Source organism: Chiloscyllium punctatum, chromosome 15, assembly GCF_047496795.1.
Source record: "Chiloscyllium punctatum isolate Juve2018m chromosome 15, sChiPun1.3, whole genome shotgun sequence".
Taxonomy (NCBI): domain Eukaryota; kingdom Metazoa; phylum Chordata; class Chondrichthyes; order Orectolobiformes; family Hemiscylliidae; genus Chiloscyllium; species Chiloscyllium punctatum.
Genome location: NC_092753.1, coordinates 31,987,379 through 32,012,289, shown reverse-complemented (window position 1 = coordinate 32,012,289; position 24,911 = coordinate 31,987,379). Strand labels below are relative to the sequence as shown.

Sequence of the window (24,911 nt, the reverse complement as noted above, 5' to 3'; positions counted from 1 at the left end):
GGTCTGGGTGGGTTACTCCTCGGAGAGTCGGTGTGGACTTGTTGGGCCGAAGGTCCTGTTTCCACGCTGTAGGGAATCTAATCTAATCTAATCGAGTGGGAGCCTCAAACTAGGGGACACAGTAACAAAATAAGGTACACTCATTGAAAACTAAGATATGAAAGAATTTGTTCTCTGAGGGTAAAAATGTCTAGAATCCCCAAAGAGTTCTGGACATGAGATCACTGCATAATTAAAAAGGGAGTACATAGATCTTTGAAATATCGGGGAGTTGAGGACTGTGATGAATAAAGTTGAGGTTGGGGCATCTTAACTATCATCTTTTAAAATGGTGGGCAGTCTTAAGTGACTGAATGACCAATTCCTGCTATTTTCTTTTGTTCTTATGCTTTATTCATTCTCATCTCATCCCTATTCCTCCTCCGTTTACTCCCCCTCCTCCAACACCAACTCCTCTTTCTATTGCTCGTTCTTTCATTCTTTCTCTCCTCCACCTATCACCCACTGGTCATTCTCAGTTCGTCCCCTACTTCTGCTCCTACTTTGTAATGCTCTCTCTAACTCTGCCCCTACTCCTTTCACGTCAGCCTTTCCTCACTCTGATTTTTCCTCACCTGTCCCTGTCACCCATCTCAACCTTCCTTTCCATATCAGAAATGAATATTTATGACAATAGAGGTGGACAGAAATTCGCAGTAATGCCATACCTCCAACAGCGTTCTTTCACAGCATCAATGATTCAGACAACATTTATTGTCCATCCCTAATTATCTTTGATGTTATAAAGTGGAGGTTGACCACCCCCACCCCCCGATAACTAAAACTGAATCTTCCAAAGAGGAGCACCTCGGCCCATATTCTGTAAAACGAGTGTAAAAAGTTGTGTAACCTGCTTTTTAGCAACTTCTCATGGTTAATTAAAATAAATCCTTGACTCTCACTTTAAAATCAACAAGTTACAATGTATTTATCAAACTCTAACAGCAAACAAATTAACTCAGCTATTAACAAACAGAATAAAACTCTTCTAACTACTAACTATTCTCAAATAAAGCAAGATTCTAATGACATGCTGTTCCAATAAATAAAAGTCCCAAACATATGAAGGGAATAGAATTTAGTCTCGAAATTACAGCCAGGTTACATGTCTTCCAGACATGTGCCTTTTCCATCTATTCTTCTGTGAGGTATATTAACTAGTCAAAAAGTGTGGCACTGGAAAAGCACAACAGGTTAGGCAGCATCCAAAGAGCTAGAGACAGATGTTTTGTGTATAAGCCCTTCATCAAGAATGTTAACTAGAAGTGCCATTGTTATTTCGATGGTGCTTTCTCTAAGATGTGGAGGAGGCTATGAGAACCAGAGATTCTCTCTTGAGAGCTGAGGGCCATTAACTCTGTCAGATGACTATCTAGCTCTGGGGCCTTTGCCCAACTGCCCCTTCTTTTTATACTCTTGGTGTCATGTCGATATTTCTTATAATAGGATAGGTCCTATGTTGTCAAAATGATCAGACTTAAATTTAATAGATTTTTGGTACCTAAGTACCTGGTTCAAATTGATTGACTAAATTCAGAAGCCTGTTGTCTTGGTAAAAACTGTTGCTTGGCCTGTCAACTGTATGGGTTTTTGATACAAATTTTTCAATTCAGATGTTTTCTGTGTACTTGCAAACTTTCAAGCTGCTGCTCAAAGACATCCATTTTAAAATCTCTAAGCACAGTAAAAGCATGTGATCTGTTAAAGGGACCACACAACGCTTCTCCCCCACTGTTAGCATTTTACAAACACCAAATGTTACCTTTCTGCCTCCCACTCTGGAACTACTCTACACAACTTTGCAATGCTTGAGAAGGTGGTAATGAGCTGCCTTCCTCACTGACCTGCTGATACTGACTGTCCAGATTCACATGGATAATGATTATGACTTAAAGCTCAAACATGAATAAAGGGTGAACGATATTTTAATAGGAATCCAACAGCTTCAGAAAGGAAATGTAAAGGGAAATTATTATTGGACAGTTGGTGCTAGAATGATAAATTACGCTGTTAGCTCTTCAGAACACGTTATGTGCTTGATTCTAAACTCCCTTCTTGTATCCAATGGGTACTTTGTTTCAGACACAAAATCTTCCACATCTTTTTACCGATGGACTTCTTCATTGAGGCCATACCCTGCAACCTTTCATTTTCACTGGCTTTCAATTTAACTGAGCCATGTGTAGCAGGCAGGACAAGTCCTGATTTAAATGCCATTTCTCAATTTGACACTATATTTCACTTCGAAACAGCATTTTAACTACCACCATTAGAGTGTGCAAATGGGGCCTATCCTGAGCCCTCAGTCATGGTGGAAGTGGCCTGTAGTGCCCAAAGTATAAAGCGATATTAAAGGACTCATTCATAAAGAGAAGACAACAAACCAAATTGACTTTATATGATTGCAATATTTATATGACGTGCTATTTTAGGTTTTAACAAACACATAGAAAATAATACACAAGGAAAATTCTATCCAATAAATCATATTTAGAGAATATGGTTACAAATTAAAAACAGACTAATCATTCAAATGAACATTAATTTGCATCTCATTGCTGGGAAGAATGAAAGATATTACTTGAACTGTAAATGTCTTACAGATATTACAAGTCAAAAAAGTTAATAGACATTTACTTTGAATAAGCACTGAATAGTAGATTGTCTTACAATTAATCTGATTTACATTTCAGTCAGGATGCACAATATGCTTAAATCAAATTTCTCTCTATCACTTATGATCACATTTGCATTTTTTTTAGTAGCCCTGCTACTAAATGAAGCTTGCAAATATGAAGATTGCAAAGTATTTATTGCCTATCAGAAAGTAATAATGATTGTTAATTGTACATAGGTTTTCTTAAATTGTATGTTGATGATAAGAAGTGTGCTGTGTTGCAGTGGTAGTGTCTTTACCTCTGAGCCAGGAGGTCAAGTTCAAATCCTAGTGACCCAGGAGATGTATCATGACAGTTTGATATCTTTTCTTATGTGAGTGATGAATATTCAGCAAGCATTCACCTAAGTACTTTGTAAATATTTAAGAATATTTTCCTTTATCGATACAAAGAGACAATGATCTAGTTGTATTGCTGTTGGATTGTTAATCCAGAGACCCAGGTAATGTTCTAGAGATTCAGATTCAAATCCTGCCATAACAGATGGTGGAAATGGAATTCAATAAAAACCTGCAATTAAGAGTATAATGATAGCTGTGAAACCATCATGGATTGTTGGAAAAACCCATCAGGTCCATGAATGTCCTTTGAGGAAGGGAACTGCCATCCTTACCTGGTCTGGCCTACATGTGACTCTAGACATACAACAATGTGATTGACTTGGGGCAATTAAGAATAGGTAATAAATGCTGGCTTGGCCAGTGATGCCCTCATCCCAAGGATGAGTCAAGAGTGGAGGGGGTTATATGAAAATAATTTAAAACATGGGTTAGGTTGCAGCTAGAGGATTGCATGCAGTTCTAGTCAGCACATTACATGAAGATCGTGACCACGCATTAGAGATGATACAGAAGAAATTATCAAAGAAGTTACCAGGATTGAAGAACTTTGACCATGAGAACATTTGGATAGGTACTTTACATTGTGGAACAGAGGAAGCTGGGAGAAGGTCTATAAGAGGATTGTGGATTGAAAAGATCTATTTCTTTTATCAGAGAGGACAATATCCAAAGGTCTGAATCTAAGCAATTGTCAGAAAAATTAGAAAGAGGGTAAGGAGAGAATTTTTCAGACAGAAGGAGGAGTTTGATAACATAGAGTCATATAGTCCAGAGCCAGGCCCTTTGGCCCAAACTGATCTATGCTGACTAAAATGTCCATCAATGCTAACTGCATTTCCCTGCATTTGGCTCATACCCCACTAATCCTTTCCTATCCATATATTCATCCAAATGCTTTTAAATGTTGTTAATGTACCCATCTCAACCACTTCTGCTGACAGCTCATTCTATGTGTGTACCACCCTCTGTGTAAAAGAAGTTGCCCCTTTGGTTCCCTTTTATTCTTTCCCCTCTAACCTTAAAATGATGCTAGTCCATGATTCCCTAACCCTGTGAAAAGAGTGCACTCACCCTGTCCATGCCTCTCGCAATCTTATACACTTGCATAAGATCCCCCCCTCAGTCTCCTACATGTTAAAGAAATAAAGTCCTAGCTTGTCCATCCTCTCCCAATAACACAGACTGTTGAGGCCTGGCAACATCCTTATAAATTTCTTCTGCACTCTTCCCAGTTTAATAACATCCTTCCTATAGCAAGGGTGACCAAAACCGAACACAATACTCCAAGTGTGGCCTCACCAACGTCCTGTACAGCTGCAACATAACTTCCAAATGTCTGTACTCAATGCCCTGACTGATGAAGGCCAATGTGCCAAAAGCCTTTTCACTGCTCTGTCTACCTGTGACTCCACTTTCAGAGAATTGTGCACCTGAACTCCAACATCTCTCAGTTCCACTAGACTCCTTAAGGCCCTACCATTCACCATGAAACTCCTACTTGATTTGACTTTCCAAAATGCAAGACCTCACACTTAGCTATATTAAACTCCATTTGCCATTTCTTGGTCCACTTCTCCAGCTGATCAATGTCCTGCTGCAATTTATGATAACTTTCCTCACTGTCCATGATATCTCCTATTTTAGTGTCATCTGCAAACTTGCTATTCATGCCTTGTACATTCTCATCCAAATCATTGATATAGATAATAAGCAGCAATGGGCTCAGCACCAACCCATGAGACACTCCACTAGTCACAGGCCTCCAGTCTGATAAGCATCCTTCCACTATTACTCTCTGATTCCTACCATCAAGTGAACTGTGTATTCAATTTGCCAGCTTCCCCTGGATTTCACGCAATGTAACCTTCCAGAGCAGCCTACCATGTGGAACCTTATCAAAGGCCTTACTGAAATCTATACAGACTGCGCCTACTGCTCTGCCCTCATCAACCTTCCTGGTCACTTCATCAAAGAATTCTAACAAATTTGTGAGGCATGATCTCCCACACACAAAGCCATACTGACTATTCTTAATCAAACCCTGTCTTTCCAAATACACGTATATCTTACCTCTCAGAATCTCCTAAAGTAACTTATCCATCACAGATGTTAGGCTTACTGGTCTATAGTTCTCAGGTTTTTCTTTGTAGCCCTTCTTGAATAATGGCACAACATTTGCTACCCTCCAGTCTTCCAGAACCTCACCCATGGCAAAAAATGATGCAAAAATATCAGCCAGGGCCCCTGCAATTTATTCTCTGGCCTCTTAGTGTTCTTGGCTACATCTGGTCAGGTTCAGGACATTTATCCACCTTCATACATTCTAATACATCCAACCGTCCTCTACTATGACATGGACTGTCCCCAAGATATGACCACTAACTTCCCCAAGTTCCTAAGTCTTCATGTCTTTCTCCACAGTAAACACAGAGGAGAAATATTCATTGTGGATCACATCCATCTCCTGTGGTTCTACACATACATGTCCACTTTGGTCCTTGAGGGGTCCTATTCTCTCTCTACTTATTCTTTTTCCTTTAATACACTTATGAACCTCTTTGGATTCACCCTAATCTTCTCAGCCAAAACAATCTCATGCCCCCTTTTTGCCCTCCTGATTTTCTTCTTCAGTAAACTCCTGTATTCCCTACATATCCACAGGAATTCCCTTAATCCCAGCTGCATGTACCCGAACCATACCTCCTCCTATTTTCTGGCCAAAACCTCAATATCTCTTGTCATCAAGGATTCCCTATTCCTGCCAAACTTGTCTTTCACTGTCACAGGAATATACACACCTTAAACTCTAACTATCTCACTTTTAAAGGCCTCCCACTTGCCAGAGGTCCCTTTGCCTGCAAACAAACTACTCCAATCAACCCTTGCAAGTTCCTCTAATCCCATCAAAATTTGCCTTGTCTCAATTAAAAACTTGAACCTGTGGACCAGTTAGTCCTTCTCCATAACGATATAAAAATTAATAAACTATGGTCACTAGTCCCAAAGTGCTCCCCCAATGTCACCTCAGTCACCTGTCCTGCCCTATTTCCCAAGAGTAGGTTGGGTTTTGCCCCTTCCAGAGTAGGACCCTCTACATACTACTTAAGGAAACTTTCCTGAATGCACTTAACAAATTCCATCCGATGTAAGCTCTTAACGCTCTGGCAGTCCCAGTCTGTTAGGAAAATGAAAATACTCTTCTATGACAACCTTATTGTTCCTTCAAGCCTCCCCAGTCTCCCTGCATATTTGTTCCTCTAACTCCCGCTGACTATTTGGGGGCCTATAGTGCAATCCCAGTAACGTCACCATCCACTTCTTATTTCTTAACTCCACTCACAACGCCTCATGGATGACCCCTCAGTTTTTTCTTCTCTGATTACTGCTGCGATACCCGCTTTAATCAAAAATACTTTCCCCTTTCCCTCATTCCACCATCTCTGTCCCGCCTAAAGCAGCTGTACCTTGTACATTAAGCTGCCAGTTCTGTCCATCCCTTAGCCATGTTTCTGTAATGGTTATATTATTTCAGTCCCATGTACCTATCCATGCTCGGAATTCATTGGCCTTACCTCTTAGCCTCTTGCATTGAAATAAATGCAATTTAATCCAACAGGCATTCCTTGCACCTTGTCATGTTCCAGCATGATCTGTCTCTGCACTTTATTATTTCTGATTACTGTACGTCCTTCCAGCCTTGCACTTGCCTCCCTGCTGTTGAGGATTCCACTCCTCCTGCCAATCTAGTTTAAACCCTCCCTTGTAGCACTAGCAAACCTGGCCACCAAAATATTGGTCCCCTTCCAGTTCAGATGTAACCCGTCCTTTTTGAACAGGTGGCCTCTGCCCCAGAAGAGATCCCAGTGTTCTAAAAATCTGAACTCTGCCCCCTGCACCAATTCTTTAGCCGCGCACTCATCTGCTGTATCCTCCTGTTCTTACCCTCACTTTGAAAGGGTGGTCGAGGCAGAAATTCTCATCACACTTCAATATATTCCTGAATGCTGTTAAGCAGGCTAGGAGGGGGGGAGTTATTTTTAGGAACACATGGACATAGAGGGTGGTTTGTGTACGGAATCAGCTGCCAGAGGACGTGGTGGAATTCCCTTCCTTTTACGAAGGGAATTTCCTGCATGCCATTGTGTTTAAATGGTTGTTTTTAGAGTTGTAATCTTCAAAATCCAAACAATAGACGGTCAGGTCTTCAACACAGTTCAGGGTTAAAGTTAGTTCTCAACCCCATCTCTGTGTTTTCTTGAGGATGGAGGGGGAGACCATAAATAAGTCATTGTCCCAGATTGCTATCTTCTTTTTTAACCATCGTTGTCATAGTTTGAAATGCTCTAAGGAGGTTATAGGTTCAATTTATAATATATTTCCTCCTTTTATAGCTTCTTTGACATTCATCAGCTATGACATTCCAGAGTCTCTGTCTCTCTGGTCAGTCACTCAATTTGCATCTTCAGTCAACTTTGAACTGTATGTCCATTCAAAGAAAAAGTCTAGATCAATATGTCCATTTGGAGTTTTGATATGTGGTCATGACATCTTTTTAAATAATCTAAATCACATCCATGCACACCCCAGAGTTGGATGTGCTTTGAACACTTTGACCAGTTTATGTCTTCTAAAGACTCTACCCAATTGCTTTCCTCAGTGAGGTAGACAAAGGGACATAGAATTTAGATTGCTGTTAAACTCGATTTTCATCGCTTCTTGGCCTTTTGGCTAAGATCAAGTGTCTGTTCTTATCAGGACAGGTGTCGAGTTGTGAGTCATCAGAGCTAGTGAAGAGATCATTGCTGGATTGTGATTGGACATTGGAGGATCATTTGGTTGTGCTGACCTGCTCTTGGTGGATCTTCATGCTGGCTTTGGCCTAACACCAATTCAGGGACCAGCCAACCTCAGAGCTATGGCCTCGACAGCTGCCCGCAGCCCTGGCCAGGGGGTTCGAAACACAGTCAGGGTGACTATGAAGAAGATTGAGGATCGTACGCCACTCGACCGCACCCTGTTTATAAAGAAGGTACTGTTGGGATGCTGTGGATTTGCTGCTGCGGACGTGTACTGCCTTGTTTGTGTGTTGCATAGAGCCATTTGCCGAATCCATCAGGAAGGATGCGAGCCTGAGAGGGGTGACTATTCCTGGCAGCAGGGGCCTGCAGGTTAAGGCCTCCCTGTACATGGATGACGTCGCTGTTTTCTGCTTGGATCCGCTGTCCGTGCACAGACTCGTGTGCATCTGCGACCAGTTCGAACGGGCCTCGGGGGCCAAGGTAAACCGAGGCAAGAGCGAGGCCATGCTCTTCGGGAACTGGGCCGACCAATCCTCTATCCCCTTCACCGTCAGGACTGACCACCTGAAGGTGCTGGGTATTTGGTTCGAGGGGGCTGGGGCGTGCGCCAAGACCTGGGAGGAGCGGATCAGGAAGATGAGACAGAAACTAGGCAGATGGGGGCAACGGTCGCTCTCCATCGCGGGAAAAAACCTGGTCATCAGGTGTGAGGTACTCTCAGTATTGCTATATGTGGCACAGGTCTGGCCTATCCCCAGGACCTGTGCCGCCGCAGTCACCCAGGCCATCTTCCAATTCATTTGGAGATCAAAGATGGACCGGGTCCGTAGAGACTCTATGTACAAAGATCGGTGCAATGGGGGAAAAAACACGCCCAATGCCACCCTCACCCTGATGGCCACCTTTGTGTGTGGCTGCATCAAGCTGTGCGTGGATCCCCGGTACGCAAACACCAAGTGTCACTACGTACTGAGGTTCTACCTGTCCCCGGTGTTGCGAAGGATGGGCCTGGCCTCGCTGCCGCGGAACGCTCCGAGTAGTTGGACCGTTCCGTATCACCTGTCCTTCGTGGAGAAATTTATGAGGAAAAACACCTTTGACCACAAGTCCATCAGGAAGTGGTCAGCACGTAGCGTCCTTGAGACCCTTCGGGAAAAGGAGAGGGCGGATCCTGTCGAGCGGTTCCCTGAGCAGACTGTCAAAGCCATTTGGCAGAATGCCTCATCGCCAGAACTTTCCAACAAGCACCAAGACGTGGCTTGGCTGGTGGTGAGAAGGGCTCTGCCTGTGAGATCCTTTATGCACGCCCGGACTCTCTGCCGCACCGCACGCTGCCCTCGAAGTGGCTGCGGGGGGGACGAGACTGTCACACACCTCCTTCTGGAATGTGCCTATGCAGAGGAAGTCTGGAGAGGAATGCAGTGGTGCTTGTCGAGGTTCGTCCCGAGTAGCGCCGTGACGCGGGACTCCGTGCTCTACGGCCTGTTCCCCGGGACTCACACCGAGACGAACATTAACTGCGCCTGGAGGATCATCAACTCGGTGAAGGACGCTCTCTGGGCGGTCCGAAACCTGTTGATCTTCCAGCTGAAGGAGTTGACCCCGACCGAGTGTTGCAGACTGGCACATTCCAAGGTCCAAGACTACGTGCTGAGGGACGCGCTGAAGCTTGGGGCAGCTGCCGCCAAGGCGCGGTGGGGAAAGACCACCGTGTAAGATCAGCCTGCCTAAAGAAGAACAGGGGGCCCATGCGGACGTTTTTTTGGGCTCTGCTGATGCCTCAGCCAAATAGATGTATATGTACAAGATTGAAAAATGCACAGGATTGTAAAGGACAAGGATAAAGTCGAATCTGTGTTTGTAAATATGGACATATGTATGGCATGATCCAATGTACAGACCATAAAATCATTTTATGAATAAAGTATATTTTTGAAATAAAAAAAAGTGTACTGCCTGCAGGATTTCCCTGGGGCAGGCTACTTCAGAAGTGTGAAGCAGTGTGAACAGCTCCTGAAGGTCTTCAAGGAGAAGGAAGGGGAGCCGCTGTTTTCCATCTTGTCAGTGACCCCATTGTGGTGCTTCCTGCACAGAGGAATCGGGTTGTTACAATCCATATGTACAACTCCTATGTTCCAGCGGCTGATGTCCTGACCTTCCTGGGAAGGTACGTCCAAGTTGAGGGAGAAGCCACTGATGTGATCGACCCCTTTGGGATCTGGACCAGTAAGCGGCAGGTCAGGGTAACTCTGAGGGCCGATGACAGTAGGAACATCCTCCACCCACCCTCGAGCTTCGCAATTGGAGGGAGCAGAGGCTACCTGACATATGCAGGGCAGCCGAAAGTGTGCCGAACCTGCGGGAAGTCGGGACACGTGGCGGCGGATTGCAAAGTGACCATCTGCAGGAACTGCAAACAGGAGGGTCACTTGACTAAGGACTGTCAGGAAGAAAAGAGCTGCAACCTGTGCGGAGAGGCGGGCCACATGTATAAGACCTGCCCAAGACGGGGGGGGCCCACTTATGCACAGATGGCTGGAGGTGGCAATGTGAGCCGTGGACCCCCAAAGACCAGTAAGGTCCACCCGGACAGCAGGGAAACAGAGTCTGGTGGCACCCAGAAAGAAGAACAGGCTGGAGTGGAGGAGGCGGCAGCCAGCGGAGAGACACAGCAGCTGATCCTAGCTCTAGCTGGGCAGATGGAAGAAATGGAGGAGGAGGTAATCAAGCAGGCAGAGGAATGGATACCTGTTAAAGGTAGAGGAAGAGGAAATCTTGCCAGGCCCCCAAAGCCTCCCAGCAAAAGGGGAAAAGACAGCTGCACGAGTGAGGGACGGCCAGCTCTTCGGAGGGGGAAGATGGACGCAAAGAAGGCTATCACTACCAGAAGAAGAGACAGAGCGCCGTCAGTAAAGAGGAGGGCATTTCCTCCCAACCAGGAAATAACGGATCCCCCAAAGTCCACCCTCCACCCAGTGAGAACCAGGAGGTACCCACTGACCCACAACTACAGGCAACCGAGAGCTGTGATCCTCTGACAGTCCCATTGTCAGACACAGAACTGGACAGTGAGGACCCTTGCCTTGGCTCAATGACATCAGAGCGGGTAAATGACCTCAGCCCAGTGAAGGTCCAGCAGTTCGTGCTCACCATGGGGATGTAGACAGCTACACCAGAGACAGGACAGTCAAATGGACAATGGTAACCCCATAAACTGGGGGTTAAAGAAGTTTCATTTGCTTTCATATAACAGGGCACCCACTCAGTAGGTGGGTTCCGCTGAAGCCACAGCCAAATACCAAGAGACTGGATAGTTAATAAAGGTAACTGTAAATAGGAGAACTGTGAATTCGATTAATTCAATTTGTTCTTTGTAATGTTAAGACATGCAATGTATATAACTATGAACAACATGGAAAATTGTACAAGTACCAGAGATTTATTTACATTAATAAAATATATTTTGAAATAATAAAAAAAGATTTTCAGCACGTAGTGTCCTTGAGACCCTTCAGGAAAAGGAGAGGGCGGATCCTGTCGAGCGGTTCCCTGAGCAGACTGTCAAAGCCATTTGGCAGAATGCCTCATCGCCAGAACTTTCCAACAAGCACCAAGACGTGGCTTGGCTGGTGGTGAGAAGGGCTCTGCCTGTGAGATCCTTCATGCATGCCCGGACTCTCTGCCGCACCACACGCTGCCCTCAAAGTGGCTGCGGTGAAGACGAGACTGTCACACACCTCCTTCTGGAATGTGCCTATGCAGAGGAAGTCTGGAGAGGAATGCAGTGGTGCTTGTCGAGGTTCGTCCCGAACAGCGCCGTGACGTGGGACTCCGTGCTCTACGGCCTGTTCCCCGGGACTCACACCGAGACGAACATTAACTGCGCCTGGAGGATCATCAACTCGGTGAAGGATGCTCTCTGGGCGGTCCGGAACCTGTTGATCTTCCAACTGAAGGAGTTGACCCCGACTGAGTGTTGCAGACTGGCACATTCCAAGGTCCAAGACTACGTGTTGAGGGATGCGCTGAAGCTTGGGGCAGCTGCCGCCAAGGGGCGGTGGGGAAAGACCACCGTGTAAGATCGGCCTGCCTAAAGAAGAACAGGGGGCCCATGCGGGCATTTTTTGGGCTCTGCTGATGCCTCAGCCAAATATATGCATAAGATTGAGAAATGCACAGACCTGCATATGACAATGATAAATTTGAATCTGTGTTTGTAAATGTTGACATATGTATGGCATGACCAAATGTACAGACCATCAAATCATTTTATGAATAAAGTATATTTTTGAAATAAAAAAAAATTCAGTATTGAAAACTCTATGTGAGCTTTAATAATATATTAAGTACTTATAATTCCCACAATATGTACTCTACCTCTGTCCATCTGAGAAAGGATATTACCTTCAATGATGCATGTGTTTGAACTGGGCCGTTAGAATCTCATTCATTTCTGATGTAGGGCTGGCTCTCTTCCATGAAGGTAGGTCTCATAGGTCAGGGTGGATCTTCTCCTGGGTCTTCTTGGGTTGCAACATGGTCTTCTGCCATGGGTCCTACTATGAGTCTTCTCTGAGTCTTTGCTGACAGGGTGTCTTCCAGGTGTGTGTGTGTGTTTTTTTTTCCTCATCTTGACCTTTCAGAATGTTCCACGACCTTTGGCCCATAGGGTCATGAGCTGGGTTCAAATCATCCAAAGGGGTAATGCCAATAGCCTTTACTGTTGCCATCTTGGGAGATGTAAAGTGCACATACCTCGGTAGTCAAGGTGCCAGAAAATCTGATTGCACTTTGCCAGTTCACAGCCCTCGGCTGGCAGTAACTGGTTCCCATTGAATCATTACAACCTCTTTGAACTTGCTTTCTACTGTGCTGTGTAGCTGATAGCTGCTGGCTGTTGTTAAATTTAGTTTCGCCAATTTTCTGTCAGCTGTGGGTCAACTTAGAATGTTCATTTCTGAGCCCATGGTTGCTTGACTACTCCTGTTGAAGGAAGAATAAAGAAAATTTTTCTGCAGAGACTAACTTCTAAGAAAATAATTTGGTCAAATGACTGTTTATTCTTTAAACAACACAGGATAAGGTATGAACTGTTTCACATAGCTTTCTGTCTGGCATCCTGCTATATGAAAAGAGTGTTATGTATCAGATCTAATTCCCTCCAAATGCATGAAAAAGATAGTCTAGACCCTAACTTCTACTTATTTTAAAGGGATTGTTTTCCGGGTGCAATTTGATTAGTCAAACTATCAGGCTTGAATTAAAACACAGCGTATAATTAAAATACAGACAAAGTAAACAAAAAAAAGGCTTAACTGTAACTATCAAAATGCTTAACAAAATAATATATATAAACTACTAATAATAACTGTTCTAATGTAGTTACATCCCATAAACACACTCTTGGCTAAGGCAAATGCAGTAAAATAGATCATCTCACATACAATGTAGCAGCAGAAAGAGAACCCCAGCTTTTAGCTGTAACAGAGAGAGGAATAAGATCTTCCACATCCAGCTTCAAGACCCCGGCAACTGACACTGAAGGTTAAAACTAAAAAAAATCCTAGTTCTGTTCAAGGTTGACTTCACCCCCTCATGTTATTTCTATTGTTCCAACTTTAAAAACAAAACCCAAAGCCTCACAAGCTGTTTACTTTATTGGCTTTGGAGCAGATTGCTTGGCACCTCTGTCTCAGCCTTTCCTCACTCAAAAAACAGACAAAATACATCTTTTATAGCCATAGCTTAGTCACAAGAGGTGTCACTGGACACAGGCAGTTGTTGCTGGGACCTTTCCGGAAATGTAAACTTTCAACAAAGAAACAAGCAAGACATCTCTGCAATCTTTCAAGTGAATCAATTTTTACAATTGTTTGAATACATTCCTCAAAAAAGTGCTAACAATGCCTTTATGTGCCTTTAAACCTAATTACTTAACTTCCCTCTTTACCATGGTTTTTGGACATCTTGTGAATGGTGGCAGTGTGATGGTTGCCAGGAACTCTTGTGTCTATGCCAATGACTACAACACCAGATGAGGAGGGTCTTTTTTGCTTATTCTTTCATGGGATGTGAGCAGTGCTGGCAGTGTCATCATCTGTTGCTCATTCCATTTGACCTTGGACCCAGTATCTCACCAGTGGGCTGGTAAGAGCCAACCATGGTAGATCTGGAATCGCATGTAAATCAGACCAGCTAAGGATGACCAATTTCCTTTCCTAAACAGCACATGTGAACCAGGCAGATTTTTAATACAATCAATGTTATTTCACTGAACTGAACAATTAAATTCCACCATCCACCAGGCTGGCATTCTGGTTCAGTGGTTAGCACTGCTGCCTCACAGCAGCTGGGCCCTGAGTTTGATACCATCCTTGGACCACTGTCTGTGTGGAGTTTGTGCATTCTTCCTGTGTCTGTGTGGGTTTCCTTCTTCCCACAGTCCAAAGCTGTGTAGGTTAGGCAGATTGGCAATGCCAAATTACCCATGGGGTCCAAAGATATGCAGGCTAGGTGGATGAGCCATAGGAAATACAGTGTTACAGGATAGGACAGGTTTTGATTCTGGGTGGGATGCTCGTCAGAGGGTCAGTGTGGTCTTGATGGGCCAATTGGCCTGTTTCCATATTGTAGGAATTCTATGATCTGTCATCAGGGAACTTGAACCTGTGATTTGAGGGTATTAGTCTTTGCCTTTGAATTACTGGTCTAGTGAATTTACTACCGCAACACCATCGTTCCCCTAAAGGTTGGCTGCTTGCCATCTGAGCTAGGAGCCTGTTCGGTAGAGAGGTAAAAGGATTTTAAAGTTTCACAGTATCATGTCTACACAAGTACAGGGATTATTTAAATAAATCAATGTAATATTGCTGCTGTACATCAATCAATGACTGCAAGAAAATGACAAAAAAGAATGACTTATTTGACAAAAATGTCTGCAGTAGGATTCAGTAAGTGGAAGAGATTTTGTTAAGTGAACTAAAACGTATCTTGAGCTGACCTCACCAGAGCATCCCTGCTGAGAATAATTAGGTGACAAACCCAAAGTTTTAAAAGCTTTTGCACAGAGACTTTTCACATGCTGCTTGGCAATTAATCAGTAATCACTGCTCGTCATAGCTAAAGGCAAAAGACATTCATATGCAAACGATTGCCAAGTACCTCAAAGCTGCTTCAATTGAAACAGTGTTATGTCACTATGGTGATTATAGTACCTGTATATGTATTTTTCTTATATTTTTCCCTGTTTCTGTTGATATTTAATTTGCTTATCTTAGCGAGTTATCATTGAAAAAAACTGAAGAAATGAAAATAACAATGAAATGAAGAAAATGCAGGAAAAACTCCGAAGGTCTGACAGTGTCCATGAAGCATCCCAACCAGAACCTGGGTGAGTTTTTAATTGTTCCAGTTGGGATACAGCTAATGTTCAAACTTTCATGTGAGGAAGGACAAATTGACATTCTTTATTCATCCTTCACCCCCACCCAGTTGGTCACAACAAGGTTGATTTACAAAGGATCCCCCTTTTCTTCCAAATCGAATGAATTCATGTTTTAAAAGTGGCCAGAGTCACCAGGCTTTCTTGAGTTAATGAAACAGTGAATTAATTAGTTTTTCAACACAAGAAGAAATGATAACACAACATACATGCTGTTTGCATGAATTAGGCTGTAAGAGTTAAACACTCAAGAACTTGTACTCAAGCCTCCTGTGGTAGATTTCTAGAAGTAATGACAACACCTTTGCTGGAGTGCTGAGGGTTCGAAGCAGCGGACGTGTACTGCCTGCAGGATTTCCCTGGGGCAGGCTATTTCAACGTGACCTTCAGGAGGGTGAAGAATTACGAGCAGCTCCTGAAGGTCTTCAAGGAGAAGGAAGGAGAACCTCTGTTCTCCATCTTGTCAGCGGTCCCGTTGTGTGTGCTTCCTGTGCAGAGGAGTTGGGTTGTTACAATCCATATGTACAACCCCCACATCCCAGCAGCAGATGTCCTCATCTTCCTGAGAATATATGTCCAGGTCGAGGGAGAAAGCACCGGTGTGGTCGATCCTTTCGGGATCTGGACCAGCAAACGGCAGGTTAGGGTAACCCTGAGGGTCGATGCCAGTGGAAACGTCCTCCACCCACCCTCCAGCTTTGCCATCGGTGCAAGCAGAGGTTACCTGACATACGCAGGGCAGCAGAAAGTGTGCCGAACCTGCGGGAGGTCAGGCCACGTGGCGGCAGATTGTAAGGTCTGTCGAAACTACAAGCAGGAAGGCCACCCGATCAAGGAATGTAAAGAGGCCAAGAAGTGTAATCTGTGCGGAGAGGCTGGCCACATGTACAAGGCCTGCCCAAGACGAGGGGCCACCACCTATGCACAGATGGCCGGAGGAGGCAACATGAGCCGTGGACCGCATCAGACCAGCGAGGTACCACAAAACAGCACGGGAACAGGGTCTGAAGGCACCCAGAAGGAAGGGCAGGCTGTAGCAGAGCAGACGGCAGACAGCGGGGAGGTGCAGCAGCTGATCCAAGCTCCTTCAAGACAGACGGACGAAATGGAAGAGGAGGGAACAAAGGAGGCAGAAGATTGGATTACTGTCAAAAACAGGAAGAGGAAACCTCACAAGGCCCCCAAAGCCACCCAGCAAAGGGGGAAACGACACCTACACGATGAGGATACAGGCAGCTCTTCCAACGGTGAGGACAGGTGCAAGGAGGGTTGGCACCAGAGGAAGAGACAGAGCGCCATGGGAAAAAAGGAGGGCAGCACTGCCCAAACAGGGAAAGATGATCCCACTGAGGGGATGGGTAAAGACCATCCCCACCCAATGGGAACCAAGAGGTATCCACTAGCCCACAGCTCCAGGTAACTGGGAGCAGCGGTCCTGTGACAGCCCCGCTGTTGGACAGAGAACTGGACTGTGCAGACCCTGGGCCCAACCCGAAGACACCAGAGCGGGGAAATGGCCCCAGCGTGGAGCCGGACAGCTACCTCAGCCCTGGGAGGGTCCAGCAGTTTGCCGTCACCACGGGGATGCACACAGCTACCCTAGGGAGGCAAGACCAGCAGCAAATGGACACTGGTAACCTTGTAAATTGTTAAAATGGGGATAAGATTTGCCAGCATCAATGTGCATAGCATCAAATCGGCTACGCGATGTGTTTCTACGACGGCCTTTCTGACCAACATTAAAGCCGATGTCCTGTTTCTGCAGGAGTGTGGGATAACACACCTCAGCAGCTACAGGAGATGGTCGAGCTTGTGGGCCCATGGGCTGTCAGTTTGGTCGGGGGGCAACGATAGCTACGCCTCCGGCCTGGGTATCCTGTTGCGAAGAGGCAACTTCACCATCTCCGCAGTTAAGGAGGTGATGGGCGGGTGCCTCCTCGTCACCGACGCCATGTACAGGAATGGTCCCCTGAGACTGATTAATGTGTATGCCCCAGCGGGTAAGAGTGAGCAGTTGGCCGTCGTGCAGCAGCTTCCACTGTTACTGGCTACGTCCAGGCCGGTCATTCTAGCCAGAGACTTCAACTGTATCATAGATGCAGATGGATGATCCGGCGGGGGGGACAATAAACTGGACGCCACGTCCAGAGCCCTGATGGACACAGTAAAAGATGCCAAGCTGCACGACGTCTTCAGGACCCCTGCAGACGGAGCGCAGCGTAGATACACCTGGTCACGGGCAGATGGGTCTATCCACTCAAGGATAGATTACCTGTTTGTGTCCCGAATGCTCTTGGTCAGATCCACCGACGTCAAGCCAGTGTTCTTCTCTGACCACTGCCTCCTGCTGGCCAACTGTCACCTACAGGGTGAGCAGCGGGCTGGTAAGAGAGCGTGGAATCTGAACACTAAGCTGTTGACCCCAGGAAACATCGAGGAGCTGAAGAGGGACTACGCAGGTTGGAGAACCACGAAGCCCCTCTTTGAGTCCCCAGCAGACTGGTGGGAAACAGTAAAAGGGAACATCAAGAAGTTCTTCATCCTCAAAGGTATTCAGGAGGCAAGAGAAAGGTGGGGAAAACTGTCCCAGCTCCAGGAAAGTATGCAGAACCTGCTCCTGCTGCAGATGATGGGGGTCGATGTCACAGAGGACCTCCAGGAGGTGAAGGGCCAGCAAGCCTCGTTCTTTGCCTCGGAGGCCTCCAGGATAATCTTCCGGTCCAGGGTCCGCTCGGTGGAGCAGGACGAGATGTGTTCACGTTTCTTCTTCCAGAAGGTGCACAAAGAGAGCTCCATGCTCAGCAGCCTGAAGGAAGAAGATGGCTCGGTAACGTCATCTCAGGCTGACGTCATGAGGATCAGTAAATCCTTCTATGCCAGTCTGAATGATGCAAAGCCAACCAACAGCGTGGCCTCCCAGTCATTCCTGTCCTCTATCATGGAGGTCTTAGATGCCAGAACACGGGAGAGGCTGGACCAGCCGCTATCTCTGGACGAGCTGACCAAGGCCCTTGAGTCCTTCGAAAAGAATAAAACTCCCAGAAGCGACGGCTTACTGGTTGAGCTCTATTCTGCTCTGTGGGACTTGATTGGCCAGGACCTGCTGGAGGTGTATGTCAGTATGCTTCGGGCAGGTACCATGAGTGAATCCATGAGGAAAGGCATCATCACCCTCATCTACAAGCGGAAGGGGGAGAGGGAGGAACTCAGAAATTGGAGACCAATCTCACTATTGAATGCAGATTACAAAATTCTGTTAAAGGTTATCGCTAACCGAGTCAGGTCTGCTCTGGAATCGGTGCTTCACCCTGACCAAACCTGTGCTGTTCCGGGCAGGAAGATCACTGGCAGTCTCGCACTCCTCAGGGATACGATCGCCTACGTGCAGGACAGAGGGTTGGACACCTGCCTCATCAGCCTGGACCAGGAGAAAGCCTTTGACAGGATATTACACACATATATGAGAGATGTTCTCTCCAAAATGGGCTTTGGGGAGGGAATCTGCAATTGGATCAGACTGCTCTACACCAACATTGTCAGTGCAGTCTCAATCAATGGGTGGGAATCAGATAGCTTCCCAGTCAGATCTGGAGTCAGGCAGGGCTGCCCTCTCTCCCCTGCCTTGTTTGTGTGCTGCATAGAGCCGTTTGCCGAGTCCATCAGGAAGGATGGGAGCCTGAGAAGGGTGACTATTCCTGGCAGCGGAGGCCTGCAGGTTAAGGTCTCCAAGTATGTGGATGACATCGCCGTTTTCTGCTCTGATTCGCTGTCTGTGCAGAGATTCATGTGCATCTGTGACCAGTTTGAACGGGCCTCGCGGGCCAAGGTAAACCGAGGCAAGAGCGAGGCCATGCTCTTCGGGAACTGGGCCAACCAATCCTAAATCCCCTTCACCGTCAGGACCTGAAGGTGCTGGTTATTTGGTTCGGGCGGGCTGGGAATGCACCAAGTCTTGGGAGGAGAATATCAGCAAAATGAGGCAGAAACTGGGCAGATGGAAGCTCTGGTTGCTCTCCCTTGTGGGAAAAAAACCTGATCATCAGGTATGAGGCACTGTCATTGCTGTTACACATGGCACAGGTCTGGCCTATTCCCAGCACCTGTGCCACTGCAGTCACCCGGGCCATCTTCCAATTTATATGGAGATCAAAGATGGACCAGGTCCGAAGGGACTCATGTGTAAAGATCTGGGCAACGGGGTAAAAAACACGCCCAATGCCACCCTCACCCTGATGGCCACCTTTGTGTGTGGCTGCATCAAGCTGTGCATGGATCCCCGGTTCGCAAACACCAAATGTCACTACGTACTGAGGTTCTACCTGTTCTCAGTGTTGTGAAGGATGGGCCTGGCCTCGCTGCCGCGGAACGCTCCGAGTAGTTGGACCATTCCGTTTCACCTATCTTTCATGGAGCAGTTTATGAAGAAAAACACCTTTGACCACAAGTCCGTCAGGAAGTGATCAGCACGTAGTGTACTTGAGACCCTTTGGGAAAAGGAGAGGGTGGATCCTATCGAGCGGTTCCCTGAGCAGACTGTCAAAGCCATTTGGCAGAATGCCTCATGGCCAGAACTTTCCAACAAGCACCAAGACATGGCTTGGCTGATGGTGAGAAGGGCTCTGCCTGTGAGATCCTTCATGCACGCCTGGACTCTCAGCCGCACCGCACGCTGCCCTCGAAGCGCGAAGCGGCTGCGGGGGGGACGAGACTGTCACACACCTCCTTCTGGAATGTGCCTATGCAGAAGACGTCTGGAGAGGAATGCAGTGGTGTTTGTCGAGGTTCGTCCCGAGCAGCGCCGTGACGCGGGACTTCATGCTCTGCAGTCTGTTCCCCGGGACGCACACCGAGACGAACATCAACTGTGCCTGGAGGATCATCAACTCGGTGAAGGATGCTCTCTGGGCGGTCCGAAACCTGTTGATTTTCCAGCTGAAGGAGTTGACCCTGACTGAGTGTTGCAGACTGGCACATTCCAAGGTCCAGGATTACATGTTGAGGGACACGCTGAAGCTTGGGGCAGCTGCCATCAAGGCGCGGTGGGGAAAGACCACTGTGTAACATCTGCCTGACTAAAGAAGAACAGGGGGCCTGCGCAACCTTTTGGGCTCTGCTGACACCTCAGCTAAATATATGGACATATGATTGATAAACGTACAGACCTGTATATACAAATGATAAATACAAATGTTTACGTATGTATGGCATGACCATCAAATTATTTTATGAATAAAGTATATTTTTGAAATAAAAAAAAGACAACACCTATCAGGTCTGTACTGATATACATTAAATCCTAATTAACTAGCACAATGGTTTTCAAATTCTCAACTTTATTTTCATACCCTTCCACTGCCTCAGCTCTCACCATCTCTATCTCCACAATCACCTGATGAAGGAGCAGCACTCTGAAAGCTAGTGCTTTCAATTAAACCTGTTGGACTACAACCTGGGGTTGTTTGATTTTTAGCCTTGCTCACCATCTCTGTAATCCTCTGCCACTCCAAAATCCTGTTAGGTTGCTGCACTCATGAATTCTGGTCTTTTAGGTGCCCCATTTAATGATTCTACTGTTGGTAGTTACAGCTACAGTTGCTTATGCTCTAAACTCTGCAATTCCCTCCTGAACTTTGCCTCTCAATTTCACTTTTTAACTTAAAACATGTCTTAAAGCCTGCCTTTTTGACCAAGCTTTTATTCAACATCCCTCTTATCGATTTACATAGCTCAGTCTCTAATTTTTCTTTATGACTGGCTTGTGAAGTGCTATGGAACATTAAGCACGTTAAAAGTGCTACTTAAATATAAGGCATCTTAACAAGCTAAGTTTACCAGAACATCCACTGCACAGGAAGAATTGAGTGTCAAAAGTGAAACATAGAAGCCTTCGCTGAATGCTTTTCCAATCCTGTTACACCTACTAATCAGTTATCAGAGAGAGCCACACAGTTTTGTTGTGGATTGTGAGGCTTACAATCAATCAAATGTTTCAACTTATTTTCCTTGTCAGTAGATTAGTACTGGTTACATTTAGAACTGGAACATTGGATTCTGAATAGGCTTTTAATTGAAAAACACGGAAACATCTTTTGGAGACTGTTTGCTTTTATCACTTCAAGCTCTTGATTCGAGATTTGACTATGCTCCATACAGAAAGTATCTGTAGCTCTCAAATTAAACTGAGGTGTTTAAAATAACAAGTAAAGCCACATCCAAAAATGTTCCCTTCACAATCTGATGAAATACATCAGTTATTTAAAGGTTAATATATCACAAAAACTCTTAACATGCCAAACATTTTGTCACAAGCCTCATTAACTCAATGGTAATCGCATTTCATAATTAGTTGGTTAATAAACCATTTGTTACTTGCAATTAATGACACTAATAGTTATTTGTCATGTTTGTGTGGACTATATCAAAAGATATTCTCGGAGCCTTGGTGTGGCAATAAGAAAAATAAATGAATATTTGTATACATATTCATAAAGATGGATTGGGGACAATTTCTGTCTGCTGATATCTCCATTTTTCAGTGTCTATGGTGCAGAAGGCAAACAAGAAATGTTAAAACCTGCACTTGAGATCCATTTGATTTCAATCTTGAGCAAACTGCAAACCAGCAATTGTATTCCTGCCTAAAGCATGCAAGTACCTTTCTAACAGATTGAGCTAATGGGACCTTTTAGGTCCGTTTGTGTCTATGTAGAAGCAACTTTCATGCTCCACATGTAAGGGTCAAATTGGTGAACTAGAAATACTTCCGTGGGGGGAGTGGTGGGGGAGGATGCAGTTGTCTTAAGTCCTGGATTGTCACCATAATGAAGAGCCTCTCCATTTGGACTACAAGTTCATAGTTCCTTTAAAGTGGAGTCTAATGTAGATAGGATAGTGAAGAAGGTGTTTGGTATGCTTTCCTTTATTGGTCAGAGCATTGAGTATAGGAGTTGGGAGGTCATGCTGCAACTATACAGGACATTGGTTAGGCTACCTTTGAATATTGTGTGCAATTCTGGTCTCCCAGCTATGGGATGGACATTGAGAAACTTGAAAGGGTTCAGAAAGACTCACAATGAGGTTGGAATGGTTGAAGGATTTGAGCTATAGGGATAGGCTGAATAGGATATGGCTGTTTTCCCTGAATCATCGGAGACTGAGGGGTGACCTTGTAGAGGTTTATAAACTCATGAGGGGCATGGATAGGGTAAATAGACAAGGTTTTTTTTCCCTGGGGTTGGGTGAGTCCAAAACTAGAGGGCATAGGTTTAAGGTGAGAGGGGAAAAATTTGAAAGGGACCTAAGGGGCAACTTTTTCATGCAAAGTGTGGTGCATGTATGGAATGAGGAAATGATGGAGGCTGGTACAGTTACAACATTTAAAAGACATCTGGGTGGGTACATAAATAGGAAGTGTTTAGAGGGACATGGGCCAAGTGCTGGCAAATGGGACTAGATTTATATAGGATATCTAGTCAGCATGGACGAGTTGGACTGAAGAGTCTGTTTCCATGTTGTACATCGCTATGATTAAAAAGATGTCGCACCCCTGAATACGTCACTTACCTTTTTCATGGAGATCAGAATGGTGGCAAGGCATGTTTCACATGTACCCATTTTGAGAAGGCAGCTTAGATTAGATTCCCTACAGTGTGGAAACAGGCCCTTCGGCCCAACAAGTCCACACCGACCCGCCGAAGCGTAACCCACCCAGACCCATTCTCCTACATTTACCCCTTCACCTAACACTACGGGCAATTTAGCGTGGCCAATTCACCTAGCCTGCACATTTTTGGATTGTGGGAGGAAACCGGAGCACCCGAAGGAAACCCACTCAGACACGGGGAGAATGTGCAAACTCCACACGGAGAGTCGCCTAAGGTGGGAATTGAACCCGGGTCTCTGGCGCTGCGAGGCAGCAGTGCTAACCACTGTGCCACCGTGCCGTCCAAATAAGTCAGAGTTACCTCCATTCCTGACTGATTTTGGTGTACTTGGTGTCTGAAAGACTGAGTGTTCTGATTAAATTGGAGAAGTAAGGTATTTCTTGGATACAATCCTGGAATTCCTTTGGTAAAGGTAAGATTTACTTAGGGTTCATTAAAAGTAGGCATGAACAAAGATAAAAAAAAATGTTAACTCATTAACTGTGTGGTTATTTGGAACTGTCAACAGACCTGTCAAAAATGTGATGAGGGCATATCAAGCTGTCACAATGAAATGTCAAATGGAGATACCAAGCTGTCAATGTATTTAAATCCTTCCCTTTTAAATCTTTTAAAATGAAAGGTGTTAAAACAGTGCTATTTCAAATTGTCCATTGGCATAAACCTGAGGGTTACCATTTACTGAACAAGTGTTACGTGACTGATTTCACAAGCATTCATTATTTTAGCAGTCCACCTGCTAGAAGTGGTTATAGACTCTTTGGAGTGGTGCGATGTATTCCAATGTTTGAAATTGCAAGTGATTTTGCATTTGAATGAAATGCATGTTCTTATAAGGCATTGTGTAGTTAAAGGAAATGAATTGTAGGGTTCTTATAAGTAAGAGTTTTTCTCAATAGAGTGAAGTTTGCAGTAGGGACGTAGGAGTCAAAAAGTGTGGTGCTGGAAAAGCACAGCTGGTCAGGCAGCATCTGCGGAGCTGGAGAATCAATGTTTCAGGCATTAGCCCTTCAGCAGGAATTGCCTGAAATATTGATTCTCCTGCTCCTCGGATGCTGCCTGACCAGCTGTGCTTTTCTAGCACCACACTCTTCGACTCTGACTTCCATCATCTGCAGTCCTCACTTTCTCCTAGTAAAGACGTAGAACTTTATATTAATGTCAACTTGGGTCCTGAGATGTGAACCTCATGAAACCTGGATAATTTGGCAATGTAGGTGTAAAGGCAAAAGATAGTGTGGGTTAAGTTGGCATAGGTGCTATAAAAGCACCATGAGGGTTTGGTACAGATATATAAGTTGGAACAGAGTGGATGAGTAATGAGGATAGGCAGAGGCCATACCTTGCAGTGAGTGTATGAACAGTTTGGGGAAATCAGAGTAATGGGAAAGATGTGGCATGGATTAGCATGGATGGGGCATGTGTAGAGAGTGAGAATGCTGTAAAGGGTGAGGGCTGGAGGGATGTTTATGCCTTTATTTTAGAATATTGGATCGTGTCTGAGCCCTAAGACGGGCCTTCTTCCCAGCATTCCTCCACGCCTCACATCTTCCTGAGTTAGCTATTCTGGCTTTTAATGTAACCCATCCCATTAAAAACCCAAAAGTTGGGCAGACATTTATATGAGTTAATTTCATGGAACTGGTAGTCTCCTGACTTTGTGCTTTTGAAACAAAGTCAACATATTTATTTAAAGTCTCTGCCCACTGTCTTATTTTCTGATCTTAATTCTCCAGTATCATTCTCAAAGGGACAAACATTTACTTTAGCTACTCTGCTCCTTTGTTTGCACTTGTGGAAGCAATTCATGGCCATTTTATATTTCTTGCTAATTTAATCTCATTCTAATTTCTCCCTTGTTATTCTTCTCATTGTGTCATCTTTAGTTAGTTTCTAAAATCTTCCCAATCACCTGGTACCACTGATTTTTTTTTAAAAAATGCTATACA

General features: G+C 45.1%; 1 pseudogene; it reads left to right on the top strand.

The window, feature by feature from the left end:
- The first annotated feature begins 7,766 nt into the window (after nt 1–7,766).
- LOC140486558 (U2 spliceosomal RNA) lies at nt 7,767–7,968 on the top strand (annotated as a pseudogene).
- The last annotated feature ends 16,943 nt before the right edge of the window (nt 7,969–24,911 follow it).